Source organism: Castor canadensis, chromosome 5 (genome assembly GCF_047511655.1).
Source record: "Castor canadensis chromosome 5, mCasCan1.hap1v2, whole genome shotgun sequence".
Classification (NCBI taxonomy): domain Eukaryota; kingdom Metazoa; phylum Chordata; class Mammalia; order Rodentia; family Castoridae; genus Castor; species Castor canadensis.
In genome coordinates, this window is record NC_133390.1 from 130,389,301 (window position 1) to 130,411,884 (window position 22,584).

General features: G+C 37.8%; 1 long non-coding RNA gene across 1 annotated transcript in view; it reads right to left on the minus strand.

Annotated features, from left to right (window-relative positions):
* Window positions 1-710: 710 nt before the first annotated feature.
* Window positions 711-22,584, minus strand: part of LOC141423108 (uncharacterized) — a 59,350-nt gene continuing 37,476 nt past the window's right edge. Inside the window, exons 2-3 of the long non-coding RNA XR_012447764.1 lie at window positions 1,670-1,767; window positions 711-918 (exon numbers count right to left, since the gene is read on the minus strand). This is a non-coding gene — a long non-coding RNA (uncharacterized lncRNA). The remainder of the gene's footprint in view (window positions 919-1,669; window positions 1,768-22,584) is intronic.

Consider the following 22,584-nt stretch of genomic DNA (forward strand, 5'->3'; position numbering starts at 1 on the left):
AGAACTCATGATCACCCTGCCTCAGCTTCCCAAGTGCTGGTATTACAAGTGCACACCACCATTTCTGGCTAGTAATTCAGTTTTAACTCCGAGGTTTTCCTGAGTGGAGGAGAAGTTCAACTGTAATTACTCGTTCTTTAAATAACTAATCAGGCATTATGTACCTCTTGGTGCCAGGCACGGAACAGAAACACAGGAGGGTGGACGTCCTTATTTGCAAGGAAAGACCTTGTCACTTAAGTGGGCACAAAACTGGGGAGCCATTGAGGAGAGTGTGTGAACCTGGTTTCTTCTCTGGGTTGCTTAGTTCAGGATTTCAGAGTGTGAGCTACACTGTGTGAAGGGAAGAACATACTCCCTTAGGGTGAAGTTAAAATAAACACCAGAGGACTTCTGTATCCTGCTCTGATGTATAACAGCTTGGAAGTTAATGTTGCTGTCCTTGTAATAAGAAAAACTGAACAAATTGAAAACCAATCACTTTTCTCAACTAGTTGGAGAATTGAGACTACAGGGCCAACAGTCACCCTGAAATCAGGAAAGGCAGGTGGGTCTAGAACACCCTCAACCTCACTACAATTTGCTACAGTTACAAACTCTCAGAAAACATTAAATGGTTATCTTGTTGAATTTCTGGAGACTGAGTGTAGACCACTGTGATTTAGAAACTTCTGGAGACGGCAGCCTTCGGGGATCCCATATTTTCATGGTTTTTACCTCTGAGAAAGACACCCTCATGGCTCTTGCAGAGGGAGTGGAAGAGTAAGCTCAGGAAACATACTGGGAGAGTCCTCCATCCGAAAAGTTTGCTCTCCAAGAAAGGTGGCTGTCACAGAACCTTACCCTTCCCAGAGAAAGACTTCATCCTAGGACTGCCCTCTGCGTCCTTTCTGTCCACAGGAGAGGGGGATGGGGAAGCTATATAAATGCGGAAACAGTTGTTGAGGTCATAGAGTTGTTAAGGTCACAAAAAGACTGAAATTTCATCATGAAACTATTATCCTTCTTTCCAAAACTAAACATCATAGATAATAGAGAGAAACATCCTTCTATTGGTAGAAGTCAAAGATGTTTTCTTTCACCCAGTCATACCAGTAGGCTTAGCTAGCACAGTAAGACAAGAAAAAGGAGGAGGAGGTATACAGATTGGAAAAGAATTTTTTAAGAGAAAACTTGTCAATTCAAAGATAACATAATTATTTGTGTGGAAAATTCCCCCAAAACCAACAAAAATCTCTTAGAACCAATAAGTGTATACACAAAATCATGGAAACAAAACTAATATATAAAATCAATTGCTTATATAGCAGCAATGAAACATTGGAATTTGGCTTTATTAAAGCTATTTATAATAGAACCCAAAACAAAAAACTTGGGAATAATTCTAGCAAAATACGTGCATTGTCTACATGCAGAAAACTGTAAGACCCTGATGAGGAAACCATGGAAGACCTAAATAAATTGACAGGTGTTCTGTATTTTCATGGATTACATCATACTATTGGTAGGTGTCAATAACAGAGAAAGCTCAGTGTGGGGTGTGTGAGACTTTCTTACTTAGTTACAAATGTTTCTGTGAACCTAAAACTATTATAAAATAAATTGATTACTTTAAAATTAGAAATATTCTCCCACCAAGTTAGCATACTCATTGGGAACCCATCATCACCTCAGGCAATACTCATCTCTTGGGTGAGTCAGAAAAATTAAAATGTTTGCGCATGATTCCACATCATATATTCCCTCTGATTTTCAGGGTGGAAAGTTCTGCAAAAGAATAAAACACAAAGATAATAAATATTAGTTGTGATGACACCAAAAAATCATAGAATCACCTCATAAATTCTCTTGATTATCATGTATAAACAAATACTATAATATCTAAACAAGAGCTCATAACTCAACAAAGCCACATGTTCACCATAAACTGAGAAACCACCAAGGCAAGCCTCAGCTCTTCCATGTCTGAGTGGGGTGGTTCCTCTGCTTGTCCACATGGAAAGGACATAGCAATGGGAGCAGGATGGAATCACAATGAGCACTATCTCTGTATATAACCATGGTGCAGCCTGACACATTCCAAATACCTTCCCTACCTCTTTCTTCTTCAGCCCTGTTTTCCTCCCTTTATTGCATCTTTTTCTTCTTCACCAGTCTCTGTGTGTTCACTTCTTTTTCATTGGCTAGAAGCAGTTTCCTCCATGTGACAGAAAGTGTGGCTGTAGTCAGCAATGGAGCTGTACCCAGAAGGAAAGCAACTGTTCTCTGGAGCTCCAAATTTAAAATTCATAAATAAAAGAACCCTGGGGAAGAATCACATTGTCCCAGGACTGCTCATCCCAGGACCAGTCATTGACCAACAAATTTCAGTAAATGGCCCAACCCTGCTGACATGCTATAGTCTATTATGTTCTATAGAACAAGTTTGTGGGTCATGGCAGGAGGAGACAGCAAAGTATGTTGTACATGGAAATATTCTTTCACTACTTATTTAAAATTATTGTTGTCAGGCCAGCCTGGGCTACATAGCAAGACCCTTTATCAAAAACATAAAACAAAACTAATTGTTGATGCTGGTGACAACTTGCCTTCTTGAAGTGGGTTAGGGAAGACACAGAAATACTCAAATAAAGATATTATATGTTAGGTGACAGTATGTCCTGAAGAAAAAAGCAAAGCAAGAGAAAAGGAAAGATCACCTAGGTAATCTGAGGAAGCCTCTTTGATAAAATGTATTTGATTAGATGTCTAAAAACAATGAAAAGTGAGCTTGGGATGTGGGGGGGGGGGGACAGTATTCTGGTCAGAGGAAAGAATAAGTAAAATAAGCCCACATCTAAGGAGCAGCGAGGGGGAAATGAACACAAGAAGAAATTGACATGATCAGAGAGAGAGACCCCAGAAGGGCAGATGACTTTTCTATCCCACTTTTTATTCTCTCTGTGAGGTAAGGAAACTATTGAAGGAAACTGTGGAAAGGGTGATGTTATATAGTATTATTAAATGATCACTTTGACAACTATCTGGAGAGCAGACTTTGAGAAGCAAGTACAAACACATAGCCCTCTTAGTAGGCTACTGACATAACTGACAGGTGAAGTTGACTTTGGACCAATACTGCAGCTTATGCACAGAACTGCAGAGTTCTTCTGCAAGCCCAGCCCAGACTATTCCTGACACCATGTACAATATTCCCAAGAGATCTTCCTGGGCTCTCAAATTGTTACTAGAGGTTTATTGCAATCCTGATAATGATTGTGTTTTGTGGTTCTATAAAGACCAATGACCTTTACCACAACAGATGTGAGTTTCAATTCACATACCAGTCCTGACCAACATGTGAGAAAGTTTCACAGGCTGGTTCTGGGTTCAATGTGTGCTGGTTGTCAATGTTTCCCATGGTCTGGGAAGAGAAGGCAGGGACAGCAGAGCTATTTCTGCTCAGTGTGAACTTTATCAGAAATTAGAATGCCTTGCATTGACAAGTTGGACTTAACATCACAGTACCAAATCAGCAATCAATATCAGGGAAGTATGAAAATGTAAGTTCTAGCAGTGTTATTTTAATTAACATCAAGTGAAATGAAAGGATTTTTTAGAAAAACACACTCTATTTGCTTTATATAATTGTGCTACAAATTCCCACTAACTTAGCATCTCAAAATACCACAGTATATCATGCCCCAGTTCGGTGGGCTAAAAGTCTGGATGGTGTGCCTGGAATCTCTGCTCAGGCTGTAATCAGAATTACAATCAGAGCACTGGCTGGGACCTTACCCCTCACTTGAGGATAGGGGATCTCTGCTAAGCTTTGTGGTCGGCAGATTCAATTATTCAATTCTGTGGGGTTGTAGGACTGAGAGCTGCCACACATGCCTGCTGGTTATCAGGCAGCAACAACATAAGACCCCACAGGCCTTCTCAGGAAGTCCTTCCATCTTCAAATTACCCATGGGCACTAAGTCTTCTCCTGCAATCTATCTGGTTTCTTCTACCACTAGTTAGGGAAAACACTCAGATTTTTAGGGCTCATGTGAGTAGATGAGGCCCATGGAGCTGACATCCCTATGTTACACTCACCTATGTTGTACTCACCTATGTTGTATAAAAGCCCAAATATGGAAGTCATGTCTCATTATGTCACAGCTTCCAGAGGTTGTAGCAGGGATCATTTAAGAAATTCTATGAGATAAACACTTTTAGCAAGGTAGCAGGATACAAAATCGATACACAAAAATTAGTAGCATTTCTATACTCAAATAATGAACAGTCTGAGAAAGAAATCAGGAAAACAATATCATTCACAATAGTTTCAAAAAATTAAAATACCTAGGAATAAATTTAATGAAGGTGGTTACCAGCCTATACAATGAACATTACAAGTTGCTAAAGAAAGAAATCAATGAAGACATTAGAAGATGGAAAGACATCCCATGCTGATGGATAGGCAGAATCAATATCATGAAAATGACCATTCTACCTAAAATAATCTATATATCAATGCAATCCCTATCAAAATTCCAACAACATTCTTCACCAAAGTCCTAGAATAGCCAAAACAATCCTAAGCCAAAAGAGCAATGCTGGAGGTCTCACCACACCTGACTTCAAACTATACTATAGAGCCATGGTAATAAAAACAGTATGGTACTAGCAGAAAAATAGACATGAAGACCAATGGAATAGCATAAAAGACCCCTGACACAAACCCATGCAACTACAGCCCTCTGATTTTCAACAAAGTTGCCCAAAATATATGTTGGAGAAAAGATATCCTCTTCAACAGATGGTGCTAAGAAAACTATTTCCAACTGCAGAAGATTGAAAATAGATCCCAGTTTCTCACCTTGTACTAGCATCAATTCAAAATGGAGTGAATATCTTAATGTAAAATCTGAAACAGTGAAATTAATCCAGGAAAAAATGAAAACACATTGGCCTAAATTATTAATGGAATTCCAATAACTCAGCATTTAAGAGAAAATATTGACAAATGGGACTGCATGAAACTAAAAAGCTTGTGCATAGCAAAGGAAACAGTCACCAGACTAAAGAAACAGCCTACAAAATGGAAGAAAATCTTTCCCAGCTATACATCTGACAAGGGATTAATAACCAGATATATTGGGAGCCCTAAAAACTAACCTCTCAAAGAAACAACAACCTGCTGAATAAATGGACAAATGAACTGAACAGAAAATTCTCAAAAGAAGAAGTACAAATGGACAATAAACATATGAAGAAATAATTAACGTCCTTGGCCATATAGAAAGTGCCAACCAGACTACATTGAGATTCCACCTCACCCTAGTCAAAATGGCTACCATCAATAACACAGACAACAAAGGCTGGTGAGGATGTGGGGAAAAAGAAAAACTTCTACACTGTTGGTGAGAATGTAAATTAGTGCAAACACTATGGAAAGCATTATGGAAGTCCCCCAAAACACTAAAACTATAACTACCATGCAATCTAGCAATATCACTCCTACATGGTATTTTCTAAAAGAAATACCACCAAAATTTCTTTTGGAAGTAGTATATTCCAAAAGAATCTACTCCATGACACATAGAGCTATTTGCATACCCATGTTTATTGCAGCACTGTTTACAATAGTCAAGCTTTAGAAATAGCACACATGCTCCACAACTGATGAATGGATTGAGAAATGTGGTATATATTCACAAATGGATTTTTATTCAGCTATAAAGAAGAATGAAATTATGTTGTTTGCAGATAAATGGATGGAACTGGAGAATTTCATGATAAGCAAAGTAAGCCAGGCTCCAAAAGTTGTAGTTCACGTTTTCCTTCATATGTGGAAGCTAGACCTATAAGTTAAATGTAAATATATATATATAATATATATATATATATTATATATATATATATATTATATATATATAGTTTGAGGGAGAGAGAGAGAACAAAATTGTACTAGTCTGTCTGAGATAATTATGAGAGGCAGAAGAGGTAAAGAAAATACTAGAGAATGAAAAATATTGAAACAACCCATCTACATATGAATATAATATAATACACTGCACAGTAAGTTGTTTAATGTTAGGGGAGCATTGGGACAGAGAATGACTAAGTAAGAGGAGGGGGGTTAATTTGATTAAAATCATGACATATACAGACCTGAAGTACCAAGGCGAAACTCCATTGGATTACCAATATATGCTTTAAAAAATGAAGGGCAGAGGGGGAAAATAGATCTTTTCTAGGGTTGGGTACCAGTAGGAGATAGGTGGGTGCAAGCAAAGGGGGAATGAGGATGAATATGGTGGATATATTTTGTATCCATATATGAAAATAGAAGAACCAAACCTGTTGCAATTGTTGTAAGAAGGGGGGATGGGGAAAGAGGGATTACAGTGGAAGGGCTATGTATCTAACTAAAATATATTGTAAATACATATGTAAATATCACAATGTATCCCCCATATGACTATTATATGATAATAAATTTTTTTAAAGAAAGTCTAAAAAAATGCTATTATGAGCCCACAGAACAGATAAACAAATAGACAAAAAGAGATTTGATAACTTTCTCAGAGAATTAGTAAAAAGAAAGTATTAAATGTAGCTAACCCACATCCTCCACACTCTCATCAGTGTGAAGTAACATGAAAAGACCTTGCAAAGTGCCTAGTTGAATCAAAAATATGCTTTGTGTCTCCTTTCTCTTTCTGTTATTACTGCAAGTTTTATTATATAGCCTTATTTTTGCTTTAGGAAATAAACCTAAACTTATTTCACACTTTATGTTGCTTATATATAACTCTTTATACATGTTTATAATAAAGGTGATGATACTTAATATCTACATTATAACCATACTTGTATATATTTACCATTTTAATACTCACAATGTCCCTAACCGTAATTCTCAACATATATAATAAGAATTTAGGAATGATGAATAATAATGTTTCTACAAAAATTTAGTATATTAGATAGCTCTCATAGTTGAAAAATGAGAAAAATATGAATTTCACTAATAACTTCTGAATGTATTTCCTCTATTCCTTTTTATGATGCTATATGAGCACATGTGAAAAACTTATACTAGACATGCATGCAAAAAGTTTAGCAGATGGTATATGTATATGTACACACATGTATATATTTGTATATGTTAATTTCCAAGAAATTTAGAAACATAGAGTATTCCCAATTTCAAGCACACCACACTGACCTGGTAGAGATAACACATCTGTAGCCTGTAGATTTGGACGAACAAGTTTCCTGGTAATGCATTTTGCCACTCATTATTATGAAACACCAATTTAGTTTCAGAAAGGAGAATCCTGTTGATCCTGCCCAGGGTTCCAAACTGTACTGAGACCCACTTAAATGATGCTTCACAACACACATACATGTTCACAGGTGAGCCTCTTTGTCTCCCAGTGACTCTGCTGGGAAATGATGACAAACCAGCTCAGCATCTGCTAAGACCATTGTGCCACCTAGCAGAAGTGTGCGGAGAATTTGCAGACACTGTTACCAACTAGGGTAAGGTTAATTAACGCTATTCTTGGAAATGTCAAGCGATCAGCAAGAACAGCAATAAATTGGGGTCACTGGGAGTTCCTTCTCCACTCAGCATACCGAGCAGCACATAATATTCTTCATAATGATCTGTGCCAGCCTGCAATAGTGTATACATTTATAGGCTACTCCAGTGAAGGTTACAGATTCAAATTTTAATATAATTACAACCTTCTATTTAGTTAGTGAGTTTACGTGAAGCATTTCTTAGACATTCTGTTCTAGGACTTCATTTAATAACTCAATAAATATGTAATCATAATCTCCATTTTACAGGTTTGCAAACTAAGTCTTCCAGAGAACAATAGCTAGCATACAACACACATTTAAGCCAGATTTGGGACCCAGGCATACTGACTCCTGAATCACATGACCCTGAACACCTAAGCTAAGCAATACTTAGTTAATAACAGTGAGTACCACTAGGGAGAGCAACAAGTTTTCAGTGTCTGTGCAGACAGGTGGGTCAGGGCTGAGCCATAAGAGAAGAAAATGGGTTTCATATATAGGACAATGATGGGAAAGAATCTCAAGGTGGAAAGTAACATAAAACACCAGTGAAGTACTGGAGAGCAAGGTTAGTTTCTGAGCCAATGTGACCAGACATGAGAAGTATATGTGTATGAGAACCACAAAGGGAAAGAGATCAGCCCTGAGATTAGGGCAGACCCACAGAAAAGAAGGAGTAAAGTGCACAGAATTCTGACCCTCACCTCTCTGGCCCTGGCCCTAGCACTTGGCTCACTTAAGGCAGTCTACAGTGACTGGCTTGTGCACACACAATGGTGAATAAACAGCAAAGGCTATCCTTTAGCACAGGAACTTCAGGAAAATCATCAGTGGACATGTACATTTCATTGTTAATGAAATAACTATATTCATGTTTTTGTCTTCTCTGTCCTTCTACCTCCCTCAACACACACACACACACACACACACACACACACACTAACCACTCCCCAACATGTGTATTCATTACACTACACTGCTGCCATATGAGATTGAAGTAACCCTCATCAGGCACACAGCAGACATATGCCCAGGACAGTGACACAGCAACTGAGGAAACATGCTAGGGATTCTCCAAAGTCACACTTAGATATAGATGAAATCCACCTATTATCTTTAAGGAATATACTTGGAACATGCTCAGACCCTCACTATTACTTCATAGAATTTTTTCCTTGAATGTGCTTTTGTGCTCCACAAGTTATACTTGCACAAACCTTCTGGAATCCTAAACACCTGACAAATAACACAGCACTCCTCAGAGGCAAGAAGCCCCCTAGTGACCATTGAATCACTTTCTTTTGACAATATTCAATATTTATCTATTTATTCATTTCATTTTACTTTTAAATTAACTGTTTTGCCGGTGTGTCGAAAGGTATAAAGGCAGTACATATGAACTGTGTGCAAAAGGGATACAATTATTTTCTGTGTCACTGGTGCAAAATCTTGTCATAGCAAATCCAGTGGAGCTCAGATGCTTCAGCCAAGTATCTTCTTTGGGAAAATACAAATTAAAGATAAGCAAAAATAAAAAGAAACACTCAGTGCAAGGTTCCACACATCAAGTGGTGTAGTGAAATTTTCTCTACTCACACCACATTAGCTACTTGGGACCCAGAAAACTCTATCCCTAATGTGCCCAATGTTTCTGCCTCCATTGATTTAGCTAGGTGGTTAAGTCACTCCTGTGTGTCAGCTACTTATGCAGGGGCTGACGATATAGCAGAAGAGAACAAGCAGGACCCTTGCCTTCATGCATCTTTCATTCTAGTGGAAGAAAGACCACACATATTAACAAAAAATTATGTTAATTATAGACAGTGGAGAGTCTTCATATGCAAATACAAGTGAGTATTTGGATAAGAGGGGAACTTTGTGATGCTTGGAAACCTCTTTGGGAAAGCTATATTTGTGCTAAGTGTCAATGATACAAAAGACCTGGCCAGGTAAATGTCTGGGATGGGCTGTGCTGAGTGCATTCCAGAAGCAGCAATGCACCAGATAATGGGACCAGATCATGAGGACATTTGAAACCCTGGCAAAAAGTTTTGGAACCCATGAGGCTCTGGGTCCAATTCCCAGGACCATCAAAAAATAATAAGTCTTGAATTGACTTCTGAGTATGTTTGCTAAAAAGCAATTAGATTTTTGAACAGAGGAATGATATCTGATTTTTCCTAAGAAAAGTTTTACCTTAGTGTTATGTAGAGGACGATTGGGGTAGGAGGGAAGTGAAGCAGAAAGACAAATTGGAGGGCCATTCTTGGCAGTGTTAAGTAACCAGCACAAATAATTTTAAATTGAGGTCACTGGGAGATTCTCATATATTCAACATAGTGAATGATCCATTGTGCATTCATATTTTTTTCTATAAAACAGATATCTAAGTGTTTATATATTACCAGGGAAGGAATTCCAATAAGATAAAGGCCAATATTAATTTGTTTTGTTTCTGATGTTACTATTATTGTTAGGCCCTTATTCTACTTTTCCCTTTGTTGACAGATTTTTCTGTGTTACAAAACAAAGAAACAAGTCTAATTCTATCAGCTCAACTACTATTTTCTAGGTTACCTCAGAGCCACATTGGGTCACAATTTCTTTATCTAAGAGTTAGTGAGGGCAAATATAGTTTCATCAGGTTTGCAATTATGCCATTGTGCAGGCCATAGAACTAATAAGTTGTCATTTATGATTCAGAAGGATTATGGATTGATCATGAGGCCAGTAACCTAAACATTGGTTGTATATTTGTGCTGGCTTCAGATGATATTTACATTTCTTTTGTTGTATTTACCTCTTCCTAAAACTATCTAGCTTATTTACATTTTACTCTTCTAGTTATTACGTATGTTTGATGAGAATAAGGATCTTGCCTCCTACCTTCCAACCTATATTCCTAGCCCCTAACCATTCTTAGAACAGTGGAAATGCTCAATACAAACTTGTTGATTGACTACATTGGCAGGAATCCAGGGGGTTACCCCTGGAGGTACAGACATTCAATAAGCATATATAAAGCAAGTCTTCTTCCTGAATTATTAAACACTTCTTATAATTTTTTAAACAATGGAATGTTTTGTTCAGTTAAAAATGTGATCTAAAGGAAAGATCCAAGATGGTGACTAGAGTGCAGAAGCAGACAGCATGAGTGCGGTAAATCAAAAATCCTGCTGAGACACTGAAGCCACAATTGGCAGGAAAAAAAGCACCAGAAGAATCAAAACTTTGACACCCCGAACTCCCAGCCCTTACAAAGCTTCTCCATGCCACATTACACTGAGAAAGCAGGAGGGCTCCTGTGCCACCAGATGCTAGCTTCAAACCTGCTTGAGAGATATCTGGCAGACCAACAAGGTGAGCAAAGAAGCATCATGCAGTATTACCACAGCCACCCCTGGGGTAAACAGCATAACCTCCTGGACAGACAGACCCCCCACCCTGCAAAAAAAAAAACCTGAATAATAAACAAGAAACTGAAAAGGAACACACAGCAGGGGGGTGAGGGGTTGTAAGCACACTGGAGAAGGGGGGAGGAGCAAGGAGCTAATCTCTGCAGGAACTTTGAGTAAACAAAGACTGGAAAGGCAGATGTACTGACAGCAGTTGGGTGATAATGCTGCTGTTTGAAATAGAGCAGATAGCAGTCCACAAAGATCATCTCCTGAGCCAATGAGAAACATCCAAAGTCAAATGACACTGCAAAATTGAAAAACAATCAGCAAACCAGCATTACACGCTGGCAGCAGGGAGCTGGCAGATGGATCTCTGAACTTACTCCAGAGAAAGAGGGTGAGGCAAAGAAACAAGTTCCCAGTAAACCAGCACAGAGTAAACCCAACTCCAAAGCAGGACAGCCGGTGGGCCACAGAGCTGTTTTCTGGAACCTGAGGACAATATACAAACTCAAACTGCCATACCTCACTGAGGGAGGAGCTGACTAAACAGCTGCCACTGAAAGACAGGAAACAAAACTGGTGAGTCTCCCCAACCAACGAGACTAAGACAGAGCTTCTGCTTAAATACCAACACCAAGACTGGATGATGAAGGAGTAACACCAGAACTACTAAGACTGAAATTCTACTGTTCCAGAGCCTGGAATTTTTTAATGTGTTTGTTTGTTTTGTTCACTGTTTGTTTGTCTATGTGTGTTTGACCACATCTCCCTGTTGATTTCTTTGGTTTTCTTTTTTGTCTTTTTTTCTTTCTTTGTTTTGTTAGTTTTATTATTGTGAGTTAGCTAATACTAAATTACACACAGACCAGGGACAGTAATAGCATACATACACTAACCTAAAACACAACACACCCACAAAACAAAATTAAACCAAGGAAAAGAAAACAGGTGACCGAAACCACCAATAACCTATAAAAAACATAGTTACACAGTACCAAGTGGAGCAATGGGAAGATGAAAAAGGGAAAGGAAGAAAATGGATACCCAGTTCCAGACTCCAACAAAACAAAGATAAACCATGCCAAGGAACCCAATGAAACCGACAAGAACATCCTGAAAGAATAAATCCTGCAGTAAGCATTGAGAATTTCATGCAGATATTACTAGACATGGTTAACCAAAATGTAAAACAGCAACTCAAGAAATTCCAAGACAACAAAAACAAATAATATGAGAAGACACAAAAACAAATAAATGAACTCATAGGAGCCCTAAATAATAACCAAAGTGAAACAGAGAACTCTATAAATAGAGAGATAAATTAATTAAAGATGAAAATTGACAATATTAAAGAGGAAGTGACCCATTATATGGAAAACCTCAGAAAAAAGAATGAAACAGAAATGCAAAACACAATGGAAGGCCACTCCAGCAGACTAGAACAAGTGGAAGACAGAATCTCAGATGAAATGGAAATTAAAGGAAATAACAATTATCTACTATATGCACTCAATGTCAATACACCCAATTTAATCAGACATATTCTGAAGGACCTAAAAGCATGTATAGGCTCCAACACGGTAGTAGTGGAAGACTTTAATACCCCCCTATCACCAATAGATAGGTCATTCAAACAAAAAATCAATAAGGAAATTCTAGAACTAAATCACACCATAGATCAAATAGACCTAGCTGATGTCTACAGAATATTTCATCCAACTTCTACAAAATATACATTCTTCTCAGCAGCTCATGGAACCTTCTCTAAAATTGATCATATCTTAGGGCACAAAGCAAACCTCAGCAAATATAAGCAAATAGAAATAATCCCATGCATTCTATCTGATCACAATGCATTAAAGCTAGAAATCAAAAACAAAAACAGAAGAAAACATACAAACAATTAGAAACTGAACAATACATTACTCAGTGATCAATGGGTCATTGATGAAATAAAAGAGGAAATTAAAAGTCCTGGAAGTTAATGAAAATGGAAAAATGACCTACCAGAATCTTTGGGACACAGCAAAGGTAGTCCTAAGAGGGAATTTTATAGCCATGAGTGTATATATTAAAAGGTCAGAAAGATCTCAAATCAATGACCTAATGCTATATCTCAAACTCCTAGAAAAACAAGAACAAACAAATCTCAAAACAAGCAGAAGGAGAGAAATAATAAAAATAAGGGTTGAAATTAATGAAACAGAAACAAAAAAAATACAAAGAATCAATGAAACAAAAAGTTAGTTCTTGAAAAAATAAATAAGATTGACAGACCCCTGGCAAACCTGACTAAAATGAGGAGAGAAAAAAAACTAATCAGTAAAATCAAAAATGCAATAGGAGAGATACCAACAAACACCAAGAAAATCATCAGAGACTACTTTGAGAACCTATATTCTAATAAATTTGAAAATCTTGAAGAAATGGAAAATTTCTAGATATGTATGACCATCTAAAATTGAACCAAGAAGATATTAATCACCTGAATAGTTCTATAACACAAAATGAAATTGAAGCTGCAATAAAGAGTCTCCCAAAAAAGAAAAGTCCAGGACCTGATGGATTCTCTGCTGAATTCTATCAGACCTTTAAAGAAAAGCTAATACTAACTCTCCTTAAACTGTTCCACAAAATAGAAAGGGAAGGAACACTGCCTAACTCATTCTATGAAGCCAGTATTACACTCATCCCAAAACCAGACAAAGACACCTCCAAAAGGAGAACTATAGGCCAATCTCCTTAATGAACATCGATGCAAAAAAATCCTCAATAAAATAATGGCAAACCGAATCCAACAACACATCAGAAAGATCATTCACTACAGCCAAGTCAGCTTTATCCCAGGGTTGCAGGTTTGGTTCAACATACTCAAATCTACAAATGTAATACAGCACATTAATAGAACCAAAGACAGAAACCACTTGGTCACTGTAATAGGTGCAGAAAAAGCTGTCAATAAGATCCAACACCACTTCATGATAAAAGCTCTAAGAAAACTAGGAATAGAAAGAAAGTACCTCAACATTGTAAACACTATATATGACAAACCTATAGCCAACATCATACTTAATGGAGAAAAACTGAAATCATTTCCCCTAAAATCAGGAATAAGACAAGGGTGCCCACTATCCCCACTCCTATTCAACATAGTACTGGAATCCCTGGGGAGAGCAATTAATCAAGAAGAAGAAATAAAAGGAATACAAATAGGTAAAGAAACTTGTCAAAATATCCCTATTTGCAGATGATCTGATCACAAACCTTAAAGACCCAAAAAACTCTACCCAAAAACTCCTAGACACCATAAACAGCTACAGCAAGGTGGCAGGATACAAAATCAACTTACAAAAGTCATTAGCTTCTCTATATACCACGATGCTCCACTACTGACGAATGGATCAAGAAAATGTGGTACTTATACACAATGGAGTTTTACTCAGCCATGAAGAAGAATGAAATCTTATCATTCTGAAATAAATGTATGGAACTGAAGAACATCATTCTGAGCAGGGTTAGTCAGGCTCAGAAGACCAAAAATCATATGTTCTCCCTCATATGTGGACTTTAGATCTAGGGCAAATATAGCAATGTTGTTGGACTTGGGTCACATGACAAGGGGAGAACACATACGGGAGGAATGGGGATAGGTAGGAAACGCAAAACATGAAAGTGTTTGGTGTCCCCACTGCAGAGGAGCTAAATAACTAGAAAAAATCCTAAAATTCATTTGGAAACATAAAAGACCCTGAATAGCCACAGTAACCAAGCAAAAAGAGTAATGGCGGAGGTCTCACGATACCTGATTTCAAAATTTATACTACACAGCCATAGCAACAAAAACAGCATGGTACTCACAGAAAAACAGACATGTAGACCAGTTTGGACAAAATAGAGGACCCAGAAATAAGCCTACACAGATATAGCCATCTTATCTCAATAGAGTTGCCAAAAATATAAGTTGGAGAAGAGATTCCCTTCAACAAATGGTGTAGTGGTAACTGGATATCCACCCATAAAAGACTGAAACTATATACCTATCTCTCACCCTGTACTACCAGAACATCACCTTATTGCCAGAAATTTAAACTTCTATTAAAATTGAATAAACACATTAAAAAATGTTGAACATCTCTAGCCATTAGGAAGTTTAAATCAAAATTACCTTCAGATTGCATCTTGCGCCAGTCAGAATGGCAATATTCAAGAAAACAAACAACAAATGTTGGTTAGGATGCAGGGGAAAAAGAACCCCTACTCACTGTTGGTAGAAATGAAAAGTTCCTCAAAATCCATCTTATGACCCAAGTATGCCACTCCTGGGTATATGCAAAAAGGACTCAAAATCAGCATACAATACAGACATCTGCAAACCAGGTTTATTGCAACAGTATTCATAATAACCAAGCTAGGGAATCAACCTAGGTGCCTGATAAAAGGATAAAGAAAATGAGTGAAGCAAGATGGTGGTTAGGGTAGGGAATCATAAATCCTAAGCCCCATCACCCCAGAAACCACATTGAGATGTCAGAACTATACCTGGGTAATTCTGATTGCTTTTTACCAAAATAATAACCACCATCATATTAGGTAAATCAGCCTTTAATTGCACCTAACAGCTGCAAAAATTCCATATGGCACAGCCAGCAAGCATGTCTCGCCCTGGGAAAAAAGTCCCCTGGTCGTTTCTTTTTCTTTTATTCTTTTTTTTTTTCTTCCCAACAAGCAGAAGACAGAGCATCAATCAGAATCAGACTCTGTGACATCCTGGACCTCTAACCCATGGACAGCCTCCCTATGCTGTGCCATTCCCTGCCAGTCAGTTCCAAAGCTGCTTGTGTGAATCTGCAGAGTGAGCAGGTGAGCATCAGGCACCATGTGCAACTCCCCTACCCACCCCCTAGGAACACAATCCAGTCTGGATCCCTAGGCAGACTGAAACCCTCCACAACAAAACTGAAAAACATTAACAGCAAACTGTAATCTAACACTGGCAGTGGAGGTGGTAGTAGAATGCTGAACCTGCCCAAGATAATGGGGGCAGGCAAGGAGCCAAACTCTCTGGGAAGAAATGCAGGAAAAAGCAACAAACACTGAGATCAAGGGTGGGGCAACAAGCCAACCTCCCAAAGCAGGCCAGGTGGTGGATCCCAGAGTTGGTCTCATGGGACATAAGGCAGTACTCAAAACTGAATTGCCCCACCTTGCTGGGGGAGGAGCCAGCCAATTAGAGTTGCAGCTGTAGGGCAACACAGCTACCATCTAGTGAAACAACAGTTCTGATCACCATGCACAAACTGGCAGTGAGTTACCTCAGCACCCAATTGCAACTCGCCCTGTGGACAAAGGAAACCAAATACTGCTCACAGTATTTGGAGCACATTTGGATAAAAATACTGTCACCTGGTGAGACCACATGAGAGCTCCTGCTAGTATGCCAATACCAGGATTGGACACCTAAAGAATAACTCCAGAACTTTTACCAAAAGTTGTTGTTCCTGTACCTAGTAGGTTTTCTTTCTGTATTATTAACTTCACCATCACTATTTTTCTATCCTTATTCTTACCCCCTTCGCTTTCTCTCCTTTTCCTGTGCTATAATCCATTCTTCTCCCTCCCAACTACTCTTTCTGCTCCTTCACATCCACTCTCTCCCCTGTCTTCACCTCCCCTCCTATCCTTCCCAAACCTGTCACCACACTACCCCTCCCTCCTACACACTCGCCACCTGCTGACTAGTCTACTGTACCAACTGTATACAACCCAAGCCCCCTGCAATTCCTGACACAAGCACCCTCCACTACAACAACAGAAATACACTAAAACACACACAAGGGTGACAAAACCCAGCATCCCCTCTTCCCCTACCCAACTTCCTTTTCCCACCTACCCCCTTTTTAGTGCCACCTTTACCAATTACACAAATTTCTATATCTAGACTAATACCATTACCTCTACAACTCCCAATGTTTATAGGTATTATCACCAAGGGGTTTTCTACATAATATTTAAACAACTGATTTGGCATTGAATATGTGAATTTGTTATTGCTAAATTATATCTCCAGGCCAGGGATAAAAAGAGCACATTGACCTAGCTAAAAACCAAGACAATCACAAAGCAAAAATTAAATCAAGGGAAAGAGAACAGGCAATTAAAACCACCAACCAGTCCATCAAGAACATAGTTGCATGGCACCAAGTGGAATAATGGGGAGAAAAAGAAGGATTGGAAACCACACTCCTCAAAAAAACAATTCAATAGAGGACTCAGTGGGAAATGAAGAAAATTGATACCAGTTCCTGACCCCAAAAAACTATGATAAATGTTACTAAGGAACCCAATGATGTCCACAAAAAAAAAAAAAAAAAAAAACTCCAAGAGGAAATCTTGGAATAAATCACTAAGACTCTCATGGAGAAGATCCAAGACATGGTTAACCAGAATGTACAAAATGCACTCAAATTTCAAAACATCAAAAATAAAGAACATAAGAAGACACAGAAACAAATAAATGAACTCAGAGAGGACTTCAACAAACACCAAAGTAAAACAAAAGGACACTATAAAAAGAGAGATAAATGAACTAAAGATGACAACACAAAATATAAAAGAGGAGTTGAACAAAGATATGGAAAATCTCAAAAAAAAAGAATCAAACAGAAATCCTGGAAATAAAAACACCCTTTAGTCCATCAAAAAAAACATAGTAGAAGGCCACTCCAGCAGACTAGAACAAGTGGAAGACAGCATCTCAAAGTCTGAAGATAAAAAGAAATTAAAGAAAAAAAAAAAGAGAAGAAATCTTAGTCAAAGAACTCAAGAGCCATGAAAGGAATATGCAAGAAGTCAGCAGCTCTATCAAAAGACCAAGCCTAAGACTCATGGGCATTGAAGAAGGAAAAGAGGTGCAAGCCAAAGGGAAACATAATATATTCAATAAAATAATATCAGAAAATTTTCCAAATCTTAAGAAAGTTTTGCCCACTCAGGTAAAGGAAGCCTCCAGGACACCAAACAGACTTGACCAAAATATAACTTCCCCATGGCATATTATCATTAAAACAACAAGCACAGAGAACTGAGAAAGAATATTGAAGGCTGTAAGAGAGAAAAAAAATAATGTATAAAGGTAAACCCATCAAAATAACAGCAAATTTCTCAGTGAAAACTTTAAAAGGAAGAAGGGCATGGAGTGAGATATTTTGGGCACTGAATGAAAATAATTTCAGCCCTAGGATACTTTACCCAGCAAAACAATCATTCAAAATTGATGGAGCAATAAAATCTTCCATGATAAACAGAAGCTAAAACAATATATGACTGCCAAGCCACCACTACAGAAGATTCTATAAGGAATTCTGCACACAGAAGATGAAAACAAACAAAACCATGAGAGGATGGAAAGTATTAAACCACAGGAGAAAAGATAAGTAATCAAAGAATAGCATTGATTCAGCCGCACACAATAAAATCCTTAAACAACAAAAACAACTAAATGGCAGGAATCAGCACATACCTATTGATATTAACACTGAATGTCAACGGACTCAACAGCCCCATCAAAAGACATGGTTTGCAAACTGGATTAACAAGGAAGATATGACAACCTGTTGTTTACAAGAGACCCACCTTATTGACAGAAATAAACACTGGCTTAGGGCAAAAGGCTACAAGAAGATTTACCAAGCCAATGGCCCCCAAAACAGGCAAGAGTAGCAATACTTACATCAGACAAAGTAGACTTCAAACTTACATTGGTCAAATGAGACAAAGAGGACACTTCATATTAATAAAAGAGGTAATACATCAAAAGGAAATAACAATTATCAACTTATATGCACCCAATGTCAGTGTACTCAACTTCATCAAATATACACTAAGAATTTAAAAGTACATATAGACTCCAACACAGTGATAATGGGAAACTTTAATACCCCTCTATCACCAATAGATATGTCATCCAAACAAACAAAAAAAAAAATCAAGAAAGAAACCCTAGAAGTAAATGACACCATAGATCAAATGGACCCAACTGATGTCTATAGAATATTTCATCCAAAAACAGCACAATATACATTCTTCTCAGCAGTCCATGGAATTTTCTCCAAAATCGATCATATCTTAGGCCACAAAGCAATCCTCAGCAAATATAAGAAAATAGAAATAACCCCCAGCATTCTATCTGATCACAATACAATAAAACTAGAACTCAACAACAAAAACAACAGCAGAAAATACACAAATAATTGGAGGATGAATAACACATTGCTCAACAATCAGTGAGTCATAGAAGAAATAAGAGAGGAAATCAAAAGTTTCCTGGAATTTAATGAAAATGAAAACACAACTTACCAGAACCCATGGGACACAGCAAAGGCAGTCCTAAGAGGAAAGTTTACAGATATGAGTGCATATACTGAAAGGTTAGAAAGATCTTAAATAAATGACCTAATGCCAAATCTGAAACTCCTAGAAAAACAAGAACAAACAAAACCCAAAAACAAGCAGAAGGAGAGAAATAATACAAATAAGGGCCAAAATTAATGAAACAGAGATAAAAAAAAAAACAGATTTCTAGATACTTATGATTGTCTAAAACTGAACCAAGAGGATATTAAACACAAAAACAGATCTATAACATGTAATGAAATGGAAGCAATAGTCTCCTAAAAAAGAAAAGTCCAGATTCTCCAAAGAATTCTACCAGATCTTTAAATAAGAACCAATACCAACACTTCTTAAACTTTTCCATGAAATAGAAAGGGAAGGAACACTGCCTAACTCATTCTATGAAGCCAGTGTTATACTCCTCCCAAAACCAGACAAAGACACATCCAAAAAGGAGAACTATAGGCTAGTCTCCTTAAGGAACATTGATGCAAGAATCCCCAATAAAATAATGGCAAAACAAATCCAACAATACATCAGAAAGATCATTCACCATGAACAAATCAGCTTCATCCCAGGGATGCAGTGGTGGTGGTTCAACATTCACAAATAAATAAGGGTAATACAGCACATTAATAGAAGCAAAGTCAAAAACCACTTGATCACTCAATAGATGCAGAAAAAGCCTTTGATAAGATTCAATACCACTTCATGATAAAAGCTCTGAGAAAACTAGGAATAGAAGGAATGTACCTCAACATTGTAAATGCTGTATATGTCAAACCTATAGCCAACATCATACTTGATGGGGAAAACTGAAATAATTTCCCCTGAAGTCAGGAATAAAGATGCCCACTCTCCCTACTTCTATTCAATATAGTCCTGGAATTCCTAACCAGAGCAATAAGGCAAGAAGAAGACATAAAAGGAATTCAAATAGGTAAAGAAACTGTCAAAGTATCCCTATTTGCAGATGACATGATCCTATACCTCAAAGACCCAAAAAACTCTATCCAAGAACTCCTAGACACCATAAACAGCTTCAGCAACGTAGCAGGATACAAAACCAACTTACAAAAATCAGTAGCCTTACTATATACCTATAATGAACAACTAGAGAGAGAATATATGAAAACAATTCCATTTATAATAGCCTCAAAAAAATTAAATACCTAAGAACAAACTTAACACAGGATGTAAATGACCTCTACAAACAAGGGGAACTGTAAACTACTGAAGAAAGAGATCAAAGATGACTACAGAAGGTAGAAAGATCTATCTCCCATCCTCATGGATAGGCAGAATCCACATAGTAAAAATGGCTATACAACCAAAAGCAATCTACATGTTCAGTGCAATTTCCATCAAAATCCCAATGTCATTCATCACAGAGATTGAAAAATCTACCCTAAAGTTCATTTATTTGGAAACCCAAAAGACCACAAATAGCCAAGGCAATACTGAGCAAAAAGAGCAACACTGGAGGTATCACACTACCCAAACTATACTGCAGAGCCATAGCAATAAAAACAACATGCTACTGGCACAAAAACAGATATGAAGACCAATGGAACAGAATAGAGGACCCCAATACAAATCCACACAGCTATGTCCACCTTATTTTTGACAAAGACTCCAAAAACAAATGATAGGGAAAAGACAGCCTCTTCAACAAATGTTGCTGAGAAAAGTGGTTTTCTGCCTGCAGAAAACTAAAACTAGATCCATGTTCTCAACCTGCACTAGTACCAACTCAAAGTGGATTAAGGACCTTAATATCACACCTGAAACCTTGCAGTTAGTACAGAAAAGCAGGGAATGCTCTGGAAGCAATAAGTATAGGCAAGAACTCAAGTGGCCCAGCAACTAAAAGAAAGGATGGACAAATAGGACTACATGAAATTGAAAAGCTTCTCCACAACAAAACAAATGGTGTCTAAATTGAAGAGACCTCCCACAGAGCAGGAGAAAATATTTGCTAGCTATATATCAGACAAAGGACTGATAACCAGAATATACAGGGAGCTCAAAAACTAAACTACAAAATCAATGAACCAATAAAGAAGTGGGCAACTGAGCTAAACAAAACTTTTTCAAAGGAAGAAGTCCAAATGGCCAAAAAAACACATGAAGAAATGTTCACTATCCCTGTCCATAAAGGAAATGCAAATCAAAACCACACTAAGATTCCACTTCACTCAAATTAGGAAAGCTATTGTCAAGAACACCACCAACAACAAATGTTGGTGAGGATGCGGGGGAAAAGGAACCCTCATATACTGCTAGTGGGAATGTAAGCTAGTACAACCACCTTGGAAATCAATATGGAGGATACTTAAAAAACTAAACATAGACCTGCCATTTGATCCATCAATACTACTCCCAGGGATATACCCAAAGGAATGCAACTCAGGTTTTACTACAAAGGCATCTGCACACCCATGTTTATTGCAGCACAATAGCCAAGTTATGGAAACAGCCAAGATGTCCCACTACCAATGAAAGGATTAAGAAAATGTGGTATCTATACATAATGGAATTTTATTCAGCTACAAAAAAAGAATGAAATTTTGTCATTCGCAAGTAAATGGATGGAACGGGAGAACATCATCTTAAGCAAAGATAGGCTCAGAATGCCTAAAATCACATGTTCTCCCTCACATGTGGATTATAGACCTAAAACAAATACAGTAATATTACCGTATGTGGGTCACACACTAAGGGAAGAATGCGCATGGGAAGAATAGGGAAAGGGAAGGAAACCTAAAACCTGAATGTGGCTGATGTGCTCACTGTAGAGGAGTGAATATAGTAATACCCAGGCCACTATGGGAAGGAGACCAGGGAGTATTGAAGAGGTCTGGTAGAGATGAACCAATGTGGGTTATAATACAATTGTGCATGGAAGCAACGCTGCAAATCTCTCTGTACAGCTGTGTTTATCTAAAACTAGCAAAAATGCTATCTCTCTTATTATCTCTTATGTTTTCTCTTGAACAAAATCAGAGAACAAGAGGGTGGAACAGGTTCTGCCCGGAAGTGGGTGGGGGAAGGAAGGGGGTAAGGGGAGGTGGTCTAAACAATGTACACACATGTGAGTAAATGTTAAAATGATAAAATTTCCTCATCTGTAAAATGAAAGTATCATGTCATCTGGTCTTTATAGAGAAAGAATTTCATGATGGGTTAGCAGAAAGGAAATGATGTGGGGAGGCGGGGAGGAGGGTTC